This window comes from Peromyscus maniculatus, chromosome 10 (genome assembly GCF_049852395.1).
Source record: "Peromyscus maniculatus bairdii isolate BWxNUB_F1_BW_parent chromosome 10, HU_Pman_BW_mat_3.1, whole genome shotgun sequence".
Taxonomy (NCBI): domain Eukaryota; kingdom Metazoa; phylum Chordata; class Mammalia; order Rodentia; family Cricetidae; genus Peromyscus; species Peromyscus maniculatus.
Window position 1 is genome coordinate 62,553,278 of NC_134861.1, and position 21,373 is coordinate 62,574,650.

The 21,373-nt window shown below is 44.6% G+C and overlaps 1 protein-coding gene, 1 long non-coding RNA gene and 1 pseudogene across 20 annotated transcripts in view; 1 reads left to right on the plus strand and 2 right to left on the minus strand.

The window, feature by feature from the left end:
* Limch1 (LIM and calponin homology domains 1) overlaps positions 1–21,373 on the plus strand; it is a 325,160-nt gene that overhangs the window by 161,568 nt on the left and 142,219 nt on the right. The window lies entirely within an intron of this gene.
* Positions 7,998–19,178, minus strand: LOC121832646 (uncharacterized). The gene is made up of 2 exons (XR_013042940.1): positions 19,099–19,178; positions 7,998–10,579 (listed from the first exon to the last, which is right to left on the minus strand). It is a non-coding gene; the product is annotated as an uncharacterized LOC121832646 (long non-coding RNA).
* On the minus strand, positions 11,970–15,413 carry LOC143266842 (elongation factor 1-gamma pseudogene; annotated as a pseudogene). The gene has a single exon (XR_013043096.1). The product of XR_013043096.1 is annotated as an elongation factor 1-gamma pseudogene (transcript).

The following is a 21,373-nucleotide window of genomic DNA, read 5'->3' on the forward strand; positions in this document are numbered from 1 at the left end:
CTGGTCTCCACAGACTCCAGGCTTGCACATGATGCACATACATATAAGCAGGCAAAGACTCATACACAAAAACGACTTTTTTTGTAATATCAGGAAGTTTTGCGAAAGACTTTTTGAAAAATCATGATTCCACTTAGAGCACACAACCAAACTTCTAAAATGACATCTTCCTTTTCCTTCTGTTTGCAGGTGTGCTCACACATGTGCGTGTACACACACACACACACACACACACACACACACACACACACACGAGTCTATCTCTTTGTTCTTTGTGAAGGAAGCCTGTTTCACTGAGGGAAGTGACTAGATCTTGTAGGGTATCTCAGCCAGAAGTGACTTCAGGGACACATCTCCTTTGATCCTCATCCCTTGCACAGTGTGAGAAGCCTTGCCTGTGTTCCCACATGGTACATAGGAGGACTGTTCTGTGTGCTGCTGTTGGGGTTGGTGCCAAGGCCAGTTTGCAGTCCCGATGGTCGTTAGCATTTTACTTGGTTTATACATAAAAGAGTACAAACTTTGTGTGTTGGAGGGGGACAAAAAAAGTGAGGGTATTGTATTTTTGTACATTGGGCCCTGTGTTAAGTTGAATGATGGAACATGAGCTGGGGAGAGGAATAGTTTATTGATGTCTATCAGATCATTGCTGGCTGTGTGCTGGTTACAGCGGTCTCCACTGTCAGCATGTAAACGTGCAGACCATTCTGGGCCTCATCTTTTCCTATACTTTTATAAAGCTCTCAAATGTATATGGAGTGGAATCCAAGCACATGAGAATAGAGGCATTTGGGGTTCTTCTTGGGCTACATTCGAGTCCAAGTTTATCTCTCACATCCATGGTTCTTCAGGAACCAGACCCCAATTATGCTACGACCCAACCCAGAAGATGTGGCTACACAATGAATATGCAGACATCGCATGCTGAATGATGACTGCTTTCCTCACAGTGAGGGAGATGGGTTAAGGGAGCATTCTGATGACCAGTGAAGCGGAGGGGGCTGTCGGGATCTGCCTGTCACCGGGAATGAAAGAGTTGCTCATACACTCGCCAACTGTTTTAGTTCATTTTTTTTTTTTAACTTTACCATAGCGTAAAAGTGATGCCCATTCAGTAGAATCTATACTTTGATCTTTCCCTGGAGTGGTGGTGTGCGGTATGGCATTCTGAATCTTGACAGTGGCAGGAGCCACAATTTTCTGTCAACCACACATACACAAGAGCGAACAACATACACTACTGTGTGTTGTGTGTGCAGCTCGTGGCTGCTCACTAATATGCTTAGATCAGACTGACACATTAGTCTCCTTGTCCAGTTTTGGGCAGACGTTTTGAAAAGTTTTGTCCCTTATACGTATTCCGTACTTCTGACCTCCCTTCGGGTTTCTTATTGGGAGAGTTGGTTAGTTATCCACAGCTGTATAACAAATTGCCTGCCCAGCTTTGTAGCTAAAAGGCACAGCCTTGGTTCTCCCATAGTTCCCATGGGGTTGGAGTCTGAGCAAGGCTTAGAGTAGTTGCTTAAAAGGAGGAGTGGAGAGATGGAGAGAGAGACAGAGAAAGGGGGAGGGAGAGAAGAAGAAGGGAGATAAAGAGAGAGAGCACAAACACTTCAGGTGGAAGTCACAGTCCTTTATACCTTAGTCTCTGAAGTGGCATTTCATCATGCCTACCATACTCATTCAATTAAAAGTCACGAGGTGCAGCCACACTCCAGTGAAGGAGCTTATGTAAGGGCTTCAACCCGGAAGTGATCCCTGGGAACCGGCAGACCTTCATGTCACAGGGGATGAGATTGTTGTACATATATTCTCCAACTGGTCTGGTTCACAATTGTTTGACTTGACTATGATGTGAAATGATGCCCATTCAGTAGAGTCTCTGCTTTGATCCTTCCCTGGAATGGTGGTGTGCAGTGTGACGTGCTAAATCCTGACAGTGGCAGGAGCCCCAGTTTCCTGTCAGCCACACATATATAAGAGTAAACAACATATACTACTGTGCGCCGTGTCCCTGGGTGTGATGTTTGGTGGGGTAGATGTGTTTATTGCATTTTCTTCTCTTTTAAAACATTTTTATTAAGAGGTTTTTTGCAGCTGAGGATTGAACCCAGGGCCTTGTGCTTGCCAGGCAAGCGCTCTACCACTGAGTTAAATCCCCAACCCTTGCATTTTCAACTTATGATATGTTTGTCAGGACTTATCCTCATTGGAAATTGAGGAGCATCTCTACTGACCTGTAAATCTCTCATTCTTCTGAAGACATTTCCCTAGGGTCACAGGACTTTAAAGATTACAGTTTCCTCAGACGGTCTCTCTTATATGACATCAAACTTGTTTCCTCTTTTTTTTTTTTTTTTTTTTTTTTTTTTGTGCTTTGCACCAAAAAGAGATGGTTTGTTTTCTCTTGTGGATTCTCCCAAGTGAGAATCCACTTCTGACATAAGACTTAACCTTTAACGTTTAAGGGACCTCCTTCTAGAAGGCAAATAAACCAGTCTAACATTGGGTCAACTGTAGAGTGCTAAGGAAGTCTAATATGCAACAGTGAACAAGAAAGGTATGCTGGGCCGGGCGGTGGTGGCGCACGCCTTTAATCCCAGCACTCGGGAGGCAGAGCCAGGCGGATCTCTGTGAGTTCGAGGCCAGCCTGGGCTACCAAGTGAGCTCCAGGAAAGGCACAAAGCTACGCAGAGAAACCCTGTCTCGAAAAACCAAAAAAAAAAAAAAAAAAGAAAGGTATGCTGACTTGAGGTCAAAACCTGCTTTGGACAGGTGAGGTGCCACCAGGGTCCCATGAACACAAAGGGCCTTGGGGTTGGGGAAGGGATGTTCTTGTTAGGAATGTAGATGGTCAAGCCAGAAGAGCTTAGATGCTGTCTGTGAGTGGCCAGGATTTCTACACTGTATTGGAGCTAAGCATCTCTGAGAGAAGTCAGTGTTTTAGAAAGTGAACCAGGAAGAGTACGTTGAGGCCAGAAATGCCATCAACATGGAGTTGTTTCCTTTTTCATCTCTTGAAACCCAATGAAAGCAAAAGACTTCTGTGTTGTGGATAACTCTGCAGCTGTGTGTGGCTAGCCAGCTTTCTATCACTATAACAAAATACCTGAGATAAACCTACAGAGAAAAAAGCTTTTTGTGGTTCATTTTTACAGATTGAAGTCCATGGTCCGCTGACTCTGTTGCTTTGGGTTTGCCAAGAGGCAGGGGGTTATGGAAATAGGAGTGTGTAGCAGAAGAGACTCCTATCTTCATGGCAGTCAGGAACCAAACAGGCAGAGAAAAGACTGGAGAAATCATACCCTTCAAAACCACAGCTCTGGTGGCCTGCCTCCTTCCACTATTAGCCTATTCAGCTGTGACTTCGTCAGTGTCTAAGTTCTCATACTCATGATCCAGTTGCCTCTCAGGGTCCCACCTCTCAACATTGCTGTGCTGGGGGCCAAGCTTTTAACACATGAGCTTCGGGAAGACAGCTCAGATTTAAACACTAACAGTGTGGGGGAGGCTGTGATGGAAAGAAACGAGGAATTAAATCAGTTGAGTAGGAGATGAGAAATCCAAACGAGAGATGACACACGTCTAAGCCTAGATGAAGGCCAGGAGGAATGGACATGAGAAGATAGAATTTGTCTCCAGATGCAATAAGCCATCATTTTATAAGACATACAGTTTTTAGTAGCCTAGCCTAATAAAAACCACCTGCCAGTTCAGTTATGACACAAAGCTAAGGCACCAGCAATGGAAAGATGCAACTTTATTTCAGATGTTAAAAATATGTACGTGGTGGACTTGGTAAAAACACAATAAATAACGCTAGGAAGATGACATCCATGTTTTGGACCTGAGCAACTTGGAGGATGCTAATGCCATTAATAGGGATCGTGGGAGCAGGGGAATGAGAAATGGGGTCCAAGAGCAAAGATCAATTCTGTTTTGGATGAACTGACTTGGCTATCTCTAAGAGATGGTCACGAGCAGCTGTTTGGCAGAGTAAAGACCATACTAGGTTGAAACTCGGGGAAAACAACACCATTTGGACTCAGTTAATGAATGAAAAATTTTGGCATTAAATCTTTATGTTTAAGTATGGACAAGAACAAATCATTTCTTGTCCCAGAATCACAAACTTTGAATTTTCCCCCCACCCCCAACTGTAGTCTTGGTGTGTTTGGTCAGTACTGAAAGGACTCAAGGAAGAGGAGAGAGAGACGAAAAGGACTCGAAGCCACAGGAGGAGTCGTTAATTGTTGGAGTTAGATTTGAAATCATGACGGATGGAAACTTTGAAAGTCCTTTGTCTAATGGATGACAGCGTGTTAGGTAATCCCCACCGGGCTCACGCTCCGAGCCTTTCTCCTACCCCTTGACCTTGACTGTTAGTGCCAAGGGAGCCTGTCGGTTTGCTCTACTACTGTAACAAGTGCCATACCCTGGGGCAGCTTGAGCAACAGAAATGTGTTTTCTCAAAATTCTGGAGGAACGTGGAAGACCAAGATCCAGGCGCCACAAGCCCTGGTTTCTTCTGAGCCTTTTTCTTTACCGTAGAGGTGGCCATCTTCTGCACTGATCCACGCTTGTCTGTGCCTGCATTTCCACTTTTTATGAGGACACACACCATCACAGCTTGGCTTAGGTTTCACCGAGATGATCTCCTATAACTTAATGACCTCTTTAAAGTCAAATACAGTCAGATTCTGAGTTATAGGGGTGAGGGTACAATTCAACCCATTGCAGTGAATAAGCCAGCCAGCCACCTAAATTCTTACTCACATGTGCCGTGAATGACTAGTGTCGCTTGCTGGAGTCTAATTACCTCTTCATACACTGTAAATTATTTTCCAAACTTCTTTCCACCATCATTTTGTGTCTCTGCAAAGGTGGGAGTTAAATATAGGAATTCGGTAAGCTTTTTTATCCTTCCCTTAGGTTTTTTTTTCTTCTTCCTGTCTCTGGGGGAAGAGAAAACAAACCTTTCTTTGAAGAAAGAGCCCAGTTGTTTTCCCTTATCTTTCACTGGGCCGAGTTCGGCAGCCTGTGACATTACATCACTTCCCCCCCTTGGGAATAAAACCTTTAATTAGGACGTGTGAGGAAAAATATATAAGAGCAGGAACACATGTTCTGGTCTGAGTCTTACCTATTTTTCATAGTCACAGCTTACATAAAGAAATTTCCACAGAACGAGTTCTTGCCGTGGACTCCCAACTTGAGCTCATGGGGTTTCTACAGTTTGACAAGAAAAAAAAAAAAAAAATCCCTGCCCGCTTGAAGGCATCAGACGAACAGTAGGCCATACTTGGCTGAAATAACATTGCTCTTCCAGTACGTCTTCCTCTGAGACTGTTTTTGTAGGAAGTTTGTCTTGGCAAGCCTTTCAAAAGAATTGCTAGACACCTATCTGGTAATTAACTGGCTTCCCGCTAGAAGCTTAAGAGTTCCACAGTCATCTAAAAATGGATTCGAGCCTTAGTTTCTCTCTTGTCTTCTCAACCATGTAAACTACAGGGTAACCAAGCAAAGGCCTCACTATTTAACTTGTTTTTTTCCAAGTTCAATTTTTGTTACCATAAAGCTGCTGTTCTACTTAAATATAAAGCTTTTAAAAATATGGTGACTAATAGGCATGGTGGTGGCACAGACCTACAGTCTCAGTTACACAAGGAAGGAGTGGACAGTCACTTGAAGCCAGGAGTTCAAGACCAGCCTGGAAAACATAGTGAGACAGCCACCCCCTACCCCCATATAAAATGAAAAGCCAACCTCCAAAACGTAAAATAAAAGCAGTGTGGATGATACAAGTGTTGTAAAAATAGTACTTAACCTTTATGGTCCTCCTCACATGGCTAAGCATGAGGGAAAAAATAGCAAAGTCAAGTGGAAAACATTCTAGAAAGTACCCGGCCAGAGCTTTTCACAATTGCCAAGGTCATTACCAAAAAAAAAAAAAAAAAAAAAAAAAAAAAAAAAAAAAAAAACAGGCAAGTTTCAGAAACAAAGTAAGTCCTGGGAAGTTATGGGGACAATGTATTGTGCTATCCTAGATGGTATCAAAGAGCTGGAAAAGAACATTGGGGAAGAAATGAAGGCCTTTGGAGTGAAACACAGTTTGGTTCACAGCACTCTGCGTGCATCTGTTCAGCAATGGTTACAGATGATCCCAAGCATTGAGATCCAGGGTCTTGGTTGTATTGAAATTCTTTTATTTTTGCAAATTTTCTGTAAATTTAAAAACTCTCTTCAAGTAAATATTTTACTTAAAAAAAAGTAGAGTAAATGACAGGAACGATAAAGGAGGCCATAATGGGAGGAAACAGCGGAAGGACCAGGAAGCACAGAAGTTATTAATAAATGTTAAAAGCCAGCCTACTAGATGATCTATTGGTGTCAATAAATAGCAGGATGCCAGGGACTCTGCTGGCCTATCAATCTAATAAAGTTTTATAAGTGATGGATTGGTTGTAAACACTGTGTTTTATAGCACCTGAAAATTCCAAACAGTAAATCCATACACGGTATTTCTGCTCACATATTTCAGGACCCTGTTTTTAGAATCTGCACAAAGAAATATTTCATGCCCTTTATGGAGTTTTAATAAAAACCAACAGGTGGGAAATGGTTTCTGCAGCAGCATGAGTGGCTATGACCGTCAATACTGGTATCTCAGAGTTACACCAGCAGAGGCTGTAAACACATTAATCACCCAGCGGCGCTGGATTCCATTCTCAGTTGCCACCTCAATTTCAAGCACAGAGATTAAATGCTACCATTTAAATTCAAAACACTGAATGGATATGATGATCTTTTTTACGTTCATGGGGATTCACAGAGCGCATGTGATAGTTTCCTCATCTATAAAATGGAGCTAATAAATCTCATCTCAGCATTGTGGGACCAAGCAAGCTGACACATGTCAAGTGTGTAAGATGATGGTGAATGGTATGTAGTGTGTTTCCGGTAAACCATAGCAGTGCTTATTTATTTATTAGGCTTGTGTTTGTTTTCATGGTTGCAAGACTAGGGGCCATCTGACTGTTTTAGAGCGCTATTATTTTATAAATGGGGAAACTGAGACCCAGAAGGTGGTAACTGGCCCAGGCCCCCGCAGCTGGTTTGTCACTGAGTTGGAACTCAAGCCTTGTGCCCTGCGTCACACTCCCTTCAGTCCAGTCCCAGAATGGCTGGCAGTACTGCAAGCCTACTGTGTGCCGCCCGGAGACTGCCACCATGTTGTTTTGTGCTATGGTATCTGGGTCTCCGGGGGTCTGGGGACAGCTTCCTCTTCTTCCTCCAAGGGGGCGGAATCCCCGCCTCCCTTCCCGATAGATGTGGCAATCGGCTCCCTAGCACTTCATCCTCCTTTTCCACATCAGCATTTCAGCTCTTGCAGCCTGCTCTGCCCCAAGCTTGGCTCTGTGGTAGTGAGGATCTTGCTGAGCAGGAGAATGTAGGGGCATCTGGGCTGCTGCGGTGAGGGGCTCACACGAGGGGAGGTGCACCTCCCATCTCTCTGTGTGAGTCTGCTGGAGCTCAGTGCAGAGAGTGAGGACATGCTGGGGTGAGTAAGATCCGTTATTGGAAAGTGTATGTGATGGATGTTCAGGGGAGAAGGAAGGAGGCTATGCGGATTTTTACGTTTAGTTTAAAACAGTACTTTTTATGAGCTAAAGTAATTCCAGAATCAATTTCCTATCACTGAGCCTTTGATATGGATTTTTACTTTTTGCCCCCCCCCTCCCCACTGCCAGTTGCTTTAAATAGGCTTTATCCGCTAAGCAGAATATTGTCTTTTCCTTTATGGGTATGCAGCTAAAGGCACAGATATAGTAATTTGTCAAACTCAAGAGAATGTTAAGAATTTTGTGAATGAGAAGCACCCCTGCTGTGTTTTAAAGACGGATGCCCACACTGCGTCATTCCTGACAGCACCTGGTGCCATGGAGAGACCTCTCACCTGGGACCTCTCACACTCTGCTCTTTCCTCAGCTACCCCCTTTGCATTGTGAAAATCTCCTTTAATGACAACAAAGAGGGAAATAATCAGGGAGAAAACCGAGCTGGGAGGAAGAGGCAGTGGTTCTGGATTCAAGGGCTGGATAACCAGCCTCACTCGCTGGTCCTTGTCCATCACAATCCATATTTGTAGCAGGCAGAGAAAAGACTGGAGGTTATTCCTGAGCAATCTTCTAATCAAGTCCCGTCAAAGCTGTCTGAAGACTGAATGAACACTTCATGGCACTGGTTGCCCAGGGAAGGAAATATCCCTTCATCAAATTTATGGGGCTGGATCGAAAACCAAATTGAAACCGCTTCACGAATCCCCGTGGCAAAATGATTCATCTTCGTAGGGTTGGAAAAAATCTATTTTTATCACCTTGATTCTGCCAACTCCCCATTTTTATTCTCTCCCTGAACTACTGTGATTTCCTTCATGGTGCAGAGTAAACCAAATATCTCTAGAGTCTAACTCTTCTCCCTGGAGCATCCCAGCCCGGCTGATTCAGCCGCCAGGGGAGAGGGGGATTGTGGGATTGTTCTGCACTGTGTAAGTGGGGACTACCAGAGGCTGCTGGTCTCCGCAGCTAGCTGTCTGGGACCCGGGGGAGTCTGCCTAGGGGTGCGAGCCACACTCTGCAGCTTGCTTTCTCTACAGTTGAGAACATCTCTGTGTTGAGTGTTACGGATGGCTCTAACTCTCCCAGCTTCCTCGGGTAGAGAAGGGACAAGAATACACCACTCGTTCAGCCCTCCCTGTTTGACACAAAGGCCGCCATATTTGTTCCTCCCTCCTCCTGACTTCATGCCGTACATTTCCTTGTGTTCCTTAATAGCTGTCCCTCCAGCCTCTTTGCATGTCACCAAATGGTTCTTGGAGGGTCCTGGGGGAAAAAATGAGATCGTTTCCTTCAAAGACATAGAAAAGAAGCTGCTTTCTGGGCTCCCTTGAATAGCATATTCAGCAGCCTCTTCTTTTGATGATAAGACACGTAACTAGAGAAGCAGGAGAATGTAGCTACCTAGGGCCAAAGCTCATGCCAGTTGGGGCATTTTTAGCACCTGGTAGACAGTAGATGCTCAGTAGGTATTTGCTGAATGAATAGAATACATTCCGCATAGCCCCAGCCTTCAAAATCTATCTTTCAGAAGGGGGTGGTAAGTTTTGTTGGCAGCTGACATTCTATCCAGTAAGCTGGTAATCTGAAACCCTGAATTTTCAGCTTCGTGGCTGTGTACTCTGGCAGATTCCTTAATCCTTTGAAGCCTGAGTTTACTTGCCTGTAAAATGGGCTTGGTAACTACCTTAGGGGTTTTCCTGCAAGAGCAGGAAAAGAAGAAAGGAAAGTAAAAGGAGAAGATGAAGGAATAAGAGGGAGAAGAGAGAAATGAGGGGAGGAAGAAGAGGTGAAGGAGGAGGATTGGTCAATGAGACGAATTTGGAATTCTTTGAGATTTTATCTCTGAAGGTTAAGTGTGTGTGAGTGAGTATGTGATATGTGTGTGAGTGTTTGTGCATGTGTGAGTGTACATGCATTGAGTGTGTGTGAGTGTGGTGAGTGTGCAAGTGTACATGCATGAGAGGGAGAGAGAGAGAGAGAGAGAGAGAGAGAGAGAGAGAGAGAGAGAGAGAGAGAGAGAGAGAGAGAGATATCTAATCTTTCCTGAGTACTGACTGCCCTTCTACCCCATCCAGGACTAAACCAAATGTCAGGTGGCCAGTGCTAGAACCAGTCCCCTCAGGTCTTACCCAATGGATGCTGCTGTCTAAACTCTGTAGGGTGCCACCAACTAGTCAAGACCAAGACACTCAGCTCCGTGTCCCTTTTCCCGATGCTTTCAAAAGGGATGTCCAGTAGATCTAGAAGAACAGTGTGTCTGTACTCATTCTTAGGCTGTAGGGTGAAGCAGGGAGGATTGTCTATGTAGAGTGGCATACCAAACTCTTCTGATCTGTTCGTATCGTTATAAAGGAGAGACAAGGATGAGCCCCAGATAATGGGTCCCAAGGGTCCCAAGGCCCAGCTTTGAGCAGATGACTTGATGAAAGCCAGCTTCTGTAGCTTCTGGTACTGTCTTGGCAATTGAGCCTGTGTTTGGTTCCTTCCAGAGCCCAGAGCCCCACATCTCTTGGGTATATGGCGATACACTAATTTATATCTGGCTTCTCCAGTCTGTAGAACATCTACTTTAATATGGCGTGCCCTTTTTGACACTGACCGCCTTCAACAATGACCTGTACTTGCCCTTGACCCCATTTCCTCTCCTTTGTGAATGTTTTATTCCTAGACATCAGAGAGCTCTGAGTTCCAGAGCATGGCGGTTAATTTTCACTCTTGCTTTCTTTCTGAAGGCTGGATGGATTTCTGGGCTCCGTTCTGTAAGCAGTCATTTCTTCCACAGCAGCCATCTGCACGGAGCTGGAGATTACGAAATGACTGGGGCATGTTTTACATGGCTGCACTCGGCCTCTTCTCTTTGGTTCCCATGTAAGTGTTGGCAGGAATTTCAGCAGTCATTTCTGAGGGAGGTGCTGGAGAATGCTGTTGGTAAACAGCCCTCTGGCTGTTGTTGGCCGTCCCTGCAAATACCATAAAGAGTACATCTTGAAAAGTTGCTCTTGTGGTTTCCTGCCTCTCAAAGGGCTGAACCCAGGCCTGACCTCGGAGACCCTGACCTCAGCTATACTTGGGGGATGAGCAGTGGCCTGGAATTGCTCTGCTTTCCCTGGCTGCTTCTTGACTTCTCTGGGCCAGAGGACAGCTCTGGTTCAATCACTTTGCCCTCGTTATATGTCCTGGGATTTTCACTCCAGCCCTGATTCGGCTGGAATCATTTTTGATAGAGTCTTATTTCATCTTCCTGTTCGGGTTCAATTTTATACTCCCAGAAATCTAACCAGCCTAGAAGTTTCCAATGTATTGATTTTTTATCCACACGGCTGCTTCTACATTTTTCACTTAGAAATATGGGAAAACTTAGGATATTCTTGGACATGTTTACATCTACATATTTGGTATTGATGGTAGGAAGCTTCTGGGCCCAAATTATTCAATCAAGGCAATTAAGTCCTTAACACATTTACAGACTTATATTACCCCCCCCCCGCCCCCATCTTCCTACCTACTTATCTAGTAATAACTTTTAGGAAGGGAAAAATACCTAGGAGGAAAAGTGATATGAGTAGACTGGTAAGGAAGGAAAGTGAGAAATAGTAAAGAAGGGAGAAAGAAGAAAAGGGAGGCAAGAGGGAGGAAGGAAGGGAGAAGAAAGGACGGAAAGCTGACTGTCTCTTTCCCTCCTTGCCCCTTAAATACCCCTGCTATTTTCTGACACTGACCCTGTTCTATTGCCTTAAAATAAATACACACAGGACTTTTCTCACCCCATCACTTTGCAGACATCGCTCCATCATAGGGCTCACATTCTGTCTCACCATGAGGGATACTGCTCTGCGTGTTTCCATGAGTGGGAGTGTCTTACATCAGCCACAGTATTAACAGTAGGGAAGAAAAACCTCCTAGGCAGTGCTTCTATTGGGGAATCCTCCCACAGTGAAAACCAGAGCAAAAGAAATGATGGACTACTTTTTGTAATAGTCCTGAAGAATTACCTATTACCAATTACCACGTGTAATGGCCGAGGGATCCATTGACTCTCAAGAAATAATGAGGCTCTGTTATCATCAGCGTGGGCTTTGGGGGTGATGAATATCTGGATTTGGTGGGAGCTAATTGCATCAAATGTGTGAAGGAGAAAATAACATGAAACTATGCCTAAGAGATTTGGATGCCAATTCCTTAGGTGGATCCAGCACTTTCTTCTCTGGTGAGTGTTCCCAGGACAGCTGGTTGACCTCAGGGCTCAGAATGTCTAATGATACTTAGTTTTGATTATAAACATGCATGCACTATCTTTTAAAGGAAATATGTTGGTCTATAATTGTGCATGTAAATATAAAGATATAAAATTCATGAATTATGTGTTTGTTTTCTTTCATGTCCCAGGAAAAGACCTAGACCCAGAGTCTAGGTCTCTTAGTTATAAGGACCCAGTTTCCACCATGTATATGACTCTTAAGTCCACCTGCCAATCTAAACTCAGGGGAGAGGCATGCTCTTGGCTTCTGTAGACCCAAACACCAGAAATGGATCTGTTGTCATTGGTTCCAAAGAGGGTAGCACGAGCAAAGGCATTCTTCCCCAGTTTGTCCGATCTCTGGTACGTTCCTGTGATTGATGAGGCTACAACCCATGAAGGTCTGGGCAAGCACTTCAGGGAAGCAGAACTCAGGATATCACAGGAACGAGCCATCCTTCCTAAAGTGCTCCCTCAAATACGGCAGAACCACAGAGAGGATGGCCTCGCTGGAGCACTTATGCTTAAACTCATCCAACATAAAGATACTCTTGGGCAGGTGAGTGACGGGGCCCTTGGCCTTGGATTCAGCAGCCAGTGCCTGCTCACATTTGTGCATCCCCTCTTCAGGAGCTGTGACAGCTGCCTTTTTTCTTTTTTTCCCCTTAGCCTGGAATTTCTTCTTCTCTTCCCATGAACTCTTTTCTTTCTTTGGGGTATCCTTTTGAGGCTGGCTGGCTCTCTGCAGACTTCTTAGTGTCAGACTGGGCCATCTTTTCACACAGCTTCACCCCTCCCCCATGAGAGCCATGAACTAGGGCTGGCGAATGCAGCTGGTATTGGGGAAGGTCTAGCAAAAAAGGAGCCTCTAAGACCTGTTTCTAGAGCCACCGCAGGGTGCAGTCCTTATCTCCAAGTGTGTCCAGCAGCCCCAGAATCCACCTCATCTCCTCCTTTGCATTTTCAGTGGCTTGTTTGGTGTTGTGCGTGATGCCCCAAGGTGGGGAACACCCAGGGGTTCCTAAGTGGCGGGAGGAACGATGTTACTCTCGGCAAAGCTCACCCATTGCACCGTGTGAGCGGCTGTCTCTGGATTACCTCTCCACTGTTCCTCCTTGCTCACACAATAGGTGGCAGAATCTGGGCCAAGCACACGGAATCTGCTGTTGCCCTCAACTAGTGGAGCCTCGTTGGGAGGAAATTTGTGGAGAAAATCAGGGGTGCAGTTGGTTTGGCCAAAGTGGAAGTGGGGTGGTATGGAGAGCACATAGACCTGAGCCCCACAGTACTGAGCAGTACTAATCCTCCACCCCCAGTTTTTAGGATATGAGTACAGGGTCCCGGCCACCATGGTGATTCTGCAGGGAAAGGGTGAATTATATTTGGATGTATTGAGGTCTTCTTTGTGCTTCTATAGAGAAAGTGTTTTGTATCTGAACTAGAAAGTTGGGTTTTTCATGAAATCAACAGGTTCAGTCCACATGACAGAAAGTTCAGTTCTGCTTTCCTCGCCTGAATTGAATGATATGTTTTGTTCTCACTCTGATACTCCTGCGACTGACAATAAAGTTTACTTTGATTCAGAAGGCAGAGCGACCTACTAGCTGACCACAATTAGCCATAGAGGTTTTGGAGGACCGAGGACAGATAGACACAGGAAGTACTAGGGAGAGGTTTAGAAAGATTCTCAGCCCTTTTTGGATCGAGGAAGAAGAGAGAGAGAGGAGGAGGTCACTGGTCGCTTCTCTGCTGTTTCTCTGATCATTCAGGTTCTTAACCCGGTATCTGACTCCTGAGTTTTTATTGATAAAGGATAATTAGATAAATGCTTCAGAATGAAGCTTTTACTTTTTCCCTGAGCACCAGGATGAAGGCTGGTGTGTGGTACAGTACAGTGATGTGTACCTTCATAGTCGTCACATCTCCTTTATGAACATGGTTGATTGAACAACACACGAAGGGATGTTGTCACCATCTTAATTTCCCCATCCAGATCTCAGATCCTCTGTTAGGTAGTGCCATTTGGGATCCTGGTATCTTGGCTGTCGGGCTGTGATGATGATGGTGATGATGATGATGATGATGATGAAAGATACCTGTCTGCACCTTTCTAGAAAGTGTGTGGCATGCGTTCATTTTGAGATTAATTTTTATCACTGACATTTCACAAGTCGTGGTTAATTACCACCACCACCACCACCACCACCACCACCACCACCACCACCACCACCACCACCACCTCCACCACCTTTCTTTTGGGTGACAGATTTGCGGGACATGTCAACAAACTCACCATCGTAGAAACCATTTTTCTTCAGATATTTACATTTCTGGCTCTATCTGGAAGTCAACTTTGTGTCCTGTGGGGACACTTTCCTGCTCAAGTAACACAGTGAACTAGTGTTGTTTTCCTGACTGCCCACCCATGTCCCCCAAGCCTGCTCAGCCACGGGCCTGTGATTATGCTGGAGGCTTCCCATGCTATGCTTTGGGTTCTAATGGACCAACTGAAACATCGGCTGCTCTGAAATAAATCTCCAGCCCTTTGGAGAACAGATCCAGCTGGTGAAAGAGCCGGAGGACATAGTAGCTCCTTGATAGACTGTGAACATTCTTGAACCCTTTGAATAAAAGCAACATTTCCCTGTGTGTATGTGTGCCCCGGAAACTTACGGAAAAAAAAAATAACCACAGTAGTGTGATATTTAAAGCTTTTTATGTGTGTGTTCTTAACCCTGCAAAGTTTTTCTTGGCAGGACTTGAAGCAGACTTGGCTGTCATCTGCTTTTCTCCCGTTGAAGGGAGGAGTTGAGCCCAAGGGGACTGGTGTGGCAAGGAGAAGCCGTTAAGGAAGGAGGCCAGGAGGAGCCTCTGGTGCCCTGCAGCTCTCTACCTTCCCATTACCAAGTTCACCCTGCTCCCCAAAGCCCTGTTTCCATCATGTGTATCTCTCTGTGTGTCTTTCCTTCACTGGATCTGTAATGTCTGAGCCCACCGTAGACACCACACACCTTCTGTTGGTCTCCGTCATCTCCAATTGCTAGGTCAGGCCCACTGACACCAACACGGTCAAGCTTCCCAAACTAAGGGCCTCGTTTATCTGTGCTGGGCAGCCAATGAGAACACCTGCTGGTTGCTGTCATAGGCTTAGCCTTCAGGGACTCTCCAGCTTGCCTAAGTTACCTCCTGGGTCCTTGATCTAAACTCCGGTTGCCAGGTAACGAGGATGCAGTAATTTGCATTATTCTCTCTTGCCTTTCCCACGTGTTTTCATTCTGAAAACAACCCTCTGAGTTGACACATGCCTACAGGGACTTCAGTCCCACAGGACAGCTCCCTGCTCTCTCCCTTGTGATGACCTCAGAGTTCCTTCCACTACAAGAGTGAAACCGCTAAATCATGCTGAAGTTCAGTGCTGTGTGAGCTGGAATGCTAAGAAAAGCTTGGAGATGTTTTAAGCAAGATGGAATATGTTGATGAGGATCTCTCACCTGAAATATTTCTCAAATTTTCTATTTCTAGTTTTTTAGCAGCTTCACAAAGGGCTATTGTATTTGAGTCAGAAAAGAAAAAAAATATTGTTATTTCCTGTCCTTGACACTGAGTGGCATTGATAAAAGCATCAAGGCCCTTTGAGTTCTGAATCTCCTGGCGGTGGCGGGGAACACATTCTCTAAGAAAGAAGCTGAGTGGTGTTTTGTTTTTCCTGTTTGTCAGCACGAGAAGAGAGTAGCAATGGAAAATGATGGACAGTTATCACTGGGGATAGAGGAAAAAAGAACTCTAGGAGAAGGCCATAGCAAGAGTGATGGTGTAGCTACCACTATATCTGACTATAATCCCAGTCTTGACCTTGACCAGCGGCCACTTGCTTACACACACAGTCTTGAGAAGAAGCTGTTCCATCTTGACTTGTAGTTCTTGAGTCCTCCATCATTCTATTTAATGGCCTTTTAGTCACTAAGCTAAGAGTGATAGTCTCTCATGCTTGGTCAGAAAGGGATTCACTAGAGTAAGGTGCAGGTTTGACTTCCCAAAGTTAGGTAAATGGAGAGCTTATACTTTTAAACAGTTAGAGGAAAAAAATAATATATCCAGTAATATATTCATTACACGTTATGCTTATTTGATGTTTTAGATGTTTTGGGGCCATCGTTCAGGTTTTTAAGTTGGTTCCGTTTGCAAGCATGAAATACTAACCATTAGCAAAATGATTTATTGTTTCTGACTGGCTTTCCTATTTACCCATCAATACAGTCCAGGCTGTGTCACAGACTTCTAATGGACATTTACTTAATATTTGCAAATACAGACTGCTTTCCGTGTACAAAGACACCCTCACACATGTATTGTTTGTGTGGGGGTGTGCACACAGGTGTGAGCACACATGCATATGTGCAGGTGCACATGGGCATATATGTGTGTGCAGAGGGCACAGGCTGACATGAGTGTATATCTCAGTCATTCGCTACCTTATTTTTTTTTTGAGGCAGGATCTCTCTCTGAACGAGCGCTTGCCAAATCAGCGAGGCTTGCTTGCTCGCGAGCCTCGGGGAACTTGGTGTCTCTGGTTCCCCAGCACTGGGATTATGGTATGTGGTGCAATTACTCCCCCCCCCCCCCCCACGTCTGAAGGATGGAACACGGACCCTCATGCTTATGCATCCTGTGGTGTATGACTGAGCCATCTCAGGCCCAGTGGCTATGTTTTTTAATGAGAACAATCCCCATGAGCCTGCTTTATACTGTGTTAGGCTTGTCTGCCTGTGGAATGGAATTGATGCATTTCTGGTTTTTTATCTCCACTTTCTTCTTCTCTTTAACCCCTTCATTCATTCCCTGCTCCTGAATCTTTCAGGCACATCAACCTCCCTTTTCTCTCTTGATTTACTGTTCTGCTTAGCATGTTGTTTCAGGCCAGGAGCATATTGCTTCTGCTGTGAAAGATGACAGCCCTGTATTGGAGGGAGCAGTAACACAACACAGCAGATACCACCGTCTCAAAGTCAGCTCTAGGTAGCTCTAGCTCAGCTCCATGTCTGGTTCCTCAACGCCTGCCAAGGCAGCCCCTTCCCCGCTCCCACGCCAGAGATCTCCCTGTTAGCTTGGGTCTTCACTACTACAGAGCCAAAGGTTTGCAAGTGGGCACTGTCTTTGCACTTGCTGTTTCGTGCTGTTCGTTTTCTCCTTTGTTTTAACGAGCACGTAATTGTAGGTTACTCGTGGAGTGCAGTGCGATGTTATGATGTAGGATGACTGCCGGCAAATGAATCTGTACCCTCACCTCGCACACTTGCCATTGAGAGGCGGGAACATCTGAAACTGGCTCAGCCAACTTGAAGCATGTGTCACGATTACTCACGGCCATCATCGCGCCATGCAGGAGCTCGCTGGCTCCTCCAGTCTAAGTGACACCTCGTGCCCCCTGACCAGCACCATCCTGGTTATGTTCTGTCCTCTAGTCTGTGCCCGCTGCCAGGCTACTCCATACTTTGTGACCTCGACTCTTTCAGATTCCACATACAAAGGAGACCGTTAGGCATTGTCTTCCTTTGCTTGCGATTGTCTGAGGGGTTAAGTATGGAACTCCATCATCCTGCTGAGCTACTTCCGTGACGTGATCTTGGGTCACCTTGTCTCAGTCTTATTCAGTAAAGTGGGGAGTAACTTTAGCACCTGTAGCATGAATCTTAAAGGTACTTATTAATAAAATCAAACCTGAGGCCAGTTATTGGGGTGAATGCTGGAAGATCAGAGAAGCAGAACAAGCCACAGCTACCTCACCTTGCCAATTCCTCAGCTGATCCTGTTTCCTCAGACTGGATGCCTCTGAGTCCTCATCCAGAATGAATCTCAGCTGAACTGCTGCTTGAAAGTCTAAAAGCTTAACCAGCCAAATGCTTCTAGTTTCTGGTCTTCACGCCTTTTATACCTTTCTGCTTTCTGCCATCACTCCCTGGGATTAAAGGCGTGAGTCACCATGCCTGCCTATTTCCAATGTGGCCTTGAACTCACAGAGATCCAGAGGGATTTCTGCCTCAGGAATGCTAGGATTAAAGGCGTATGCTACCACTGCCTATCCTCTATGTTTAATATTGTGGCTGCTCTCTTCTCTGACCCCAGATAAGTTTATTAGCATGCACAATATTTTGGGGAACACAATACCACCACAAGCACCAACCTCACGAGGCTAACTGAGCTATGTGAACAGAGCAGGCTTCTTCTGCCTGGGGCATGGGGTGTGTTCCCAAGTAGTTGGTGATGGTCACTGCTCTGGTGAAGGTGTTAATGTCTTTCGCATCCTTCCTCAGACTTCTGCTTCCATATCTGTGAAATGGCACCATAATAGCATGTAATCAATTAAATTGTGAGGAACAGAGGCACACAGGGTGAACTCAGTGTGCTGTCTAGCCCTAATGAACTGTCAGTGGATGGTGACCAGAACTTTGGCCACTTGTAAGACTGTTACATTTCTCCTATTTGTGGCTACCTTCTGCTTGAGGTCTACGCTATAGACGCTTGGAGCCTGAACTGCCCCATCTCTGTGACCATCCACTTACCCTCTTGTTTCCATTCTGCATTTGAAATGTATACTGAACTCGACACTTGGCATACTATTTCCCTTTAAAATACTTTAGCAATGATCACAGTACTCATTTAAAAAAAAATCCCATTCATGAGAATCTTGTTTGAGAACTTCCTTGTCACCATTCATAAAACCTCTAAAGACCCTACTAAATTTTGTCATATTAAAAAGAAAAATCAGGGTCTTTTGTTTGATTAATGACGCCATGCCCTGGCCCTGTCCCAAAGTATAATTGATCAGTCTGTAATTCCCCGATGTCATTCTCATTTCCTGTGGTTATATTTTTGATTTACAGACCTTCGGCCAGTTTCACAAAAAATTGAATATTGATGCCTTCCAGGCACACATTCTATGGATCAAGAACAACGTGGAGTTGTACTTCGTCACCAGTGGCAGCCCCTACCTAGCCCAATGCTCGAATCTTTTCCCAGCTTTTTCCCTTTCTGAACACAGCCATGAGGAACAGGTTTCCATAATGACCCCACCATTCCTGGAGGTATAAGGACCTCCAGTGCTGGGTTTCTAACCCAACATGGATGACTAGAAGCCCAAAGCTCTGTGTTACAGACCAAACTCTCTGTCTCTAGAGCAGAAGGGCATGAACTGTCCTATTTATGAATGGAAGGAATACTGAATGATGCCAAAAAGCTTTATACCTGTGAGACTTGGGATGCTGAGTCCATTCTATTAGTGATGGTGACCGTCAGCTGAATGCTTCCTATGTATCAGACATTGTTGATGACAGTTAGATATATGTTCCATGCCGATTATGTGCTAAGCGTTTTGTGTCTGCTGTTTATTCTTTATAGGAATTCCAAGTGGTAGCTGAGAGGAGTGGCCATGTTTCCTAGCACACTGATGTCTAGGGCTGGGAGGTCTTTGCTCACAGGCATGCCTGAGTGAAAGAGAGAAGCAGAGTCCGACTCCTGGAGCATGTCATTCTGTCCTTCTCCTGTTATTAATTTTTAAAAAGTTTTTTATATTTTTATTTTATGTGTTGTGGGCGTTTTGCTTGCATATATATGTATGTATGTGCATCGCATGCATGCGTGGTGCCTGGGCCTGAAGTTAGAGACAGTTGTGAGGTACTATGTGGGTGATGGGAATTGAACCTGGGTCCTCTGGAAGAACAGCCAGTGCTCTTAACTGCTGAGCCATCTCTCCAACCATCTTCTCACTTTTATTTTGCCACATTCTAGGCACTGCCCCCTCCCACGGGTTTTTATTATTGTTGTTGTTGGTTTGTTTTCTCAGCAACCTTGAGAAGTGTACTGTAGAACCCACATTTTATACAGTACAAGGCAGCTCAGGTGCAATGAACAGTTTGACCAAAGTGACCTAGCTAGTTCTGTGCTGGCTCTTCCCACTCTGCTCAACGCCTCAATGTGTTTCTTTCTGCTGCCATACCTACCACTGTGAGCTAGGGGAAAACACAGTTTCTGTACATTTTAAAAGTATTTTTTAAACTCTTATTATATAGAAACCACCTATTGATAGGCAGATATGTTTTATTTGGGAAGATATTGTAGGATAATTTATTTTCTGATTTGTCTTAGGTTCCAGACAATTCATTCGAAATTAATACTGTGTACCCATACAGCAAGATCCAACACTTTACATATCTGCCTGCAGAGCACCCTTTATATCCTCTACACATTCCTCTAATGTTTAAAAATCTGTTTCCTGGCTGGGTGGTGGTGGCGCATGCCTTTAGTCTCAGCACTCGGGAAGTAGAGGCAAGTGGATCTCTGTGAGTTCGAGGCCAGCCTGGTCTACAGAGTGAGATCCAGGACAGGATCCAAAACTACACATAGAAACCCTGTCTCAAAAACAAAACAAAACAAAACAAAACCAAAAAACAAACAAACAAACAAAAAATGTGTTTCCTGGATTGGGGAAATAGTGCAGTGTGTGAGCACATGCTGGCAATCACGTGCTTTTGGGAGTAGAGACAGGCAGATCCTCGGAACTCACTGGCCAGCATGCCGAGCCTAAATGGAAAGCTTTTGGTTCAGTGAGAGACCTTGTCTCAGGGAATAAATCAAAAAGCAGTAGAAGAAGACACCCCCAGTGTCTTCCTCTGGTCTTTGCATGCATGTCCACGAAGTGGGGGGCACACACATGGCCATACCATATACACATGTGTACAACACACACACACACACACACACACACACACACCCCTAAAAGGCCATTTAAAAGATCTGTTTCTTGTTTATAAGAAGGTAAGAGTCAAAATGTGATGCACAATCTGGTTGGTTCATTTTACATTATATTATATGATATTATATGCCCAATTAATACCAGCTGGCTAGTTGGGTAAGAAAAACCACCTGGTACTGTTAGCTTATTTCACTCTTCTAGGCATTAAAAAAATAAGTCTTCCACTTTCAAAATGCAGACTAAACGGCTTGGGCTTATCCTGCCTCACCATCTCTGGTATACAGAGTTGGACTCCCAAGCGCTTGGCCTGAGATTCTAAGGAGTAGTTGTCAGGAAATGGGCAGAAATTCTTCCCTTGCTTATTGTTTGTGTAAATAATGAGTGCCATGGCAACAGAATGCTAACAGCCCGATGAAGAACAGAAACATATGGAGATGTGGAAGTCTCAGGAAAGGGGACATTTGAAAGAAAGCTTTTGTTGGGCTCATCTTGGTCTGACCATGTTACTAATATGCTTTTTTGTATGTGTTACTAACATGCTTGTTTCTGTGTGCTTGAACAAAAAGACCAGGCTACTAAGATTAATGAGTTAACTAATTGATATCTCACTTTTGTTCTAATAAAAGCATATAAAAATATATTAATATAGTTGAGAAAAATAAAAGCTTTGACTGTGGAAAGTATCAATATAACCAAAAGATAAATACATAGTTTTTGTAATTGGGATAGGAACTTGACTTGAGTTTCCTAGTGCCATAGCAACATGGA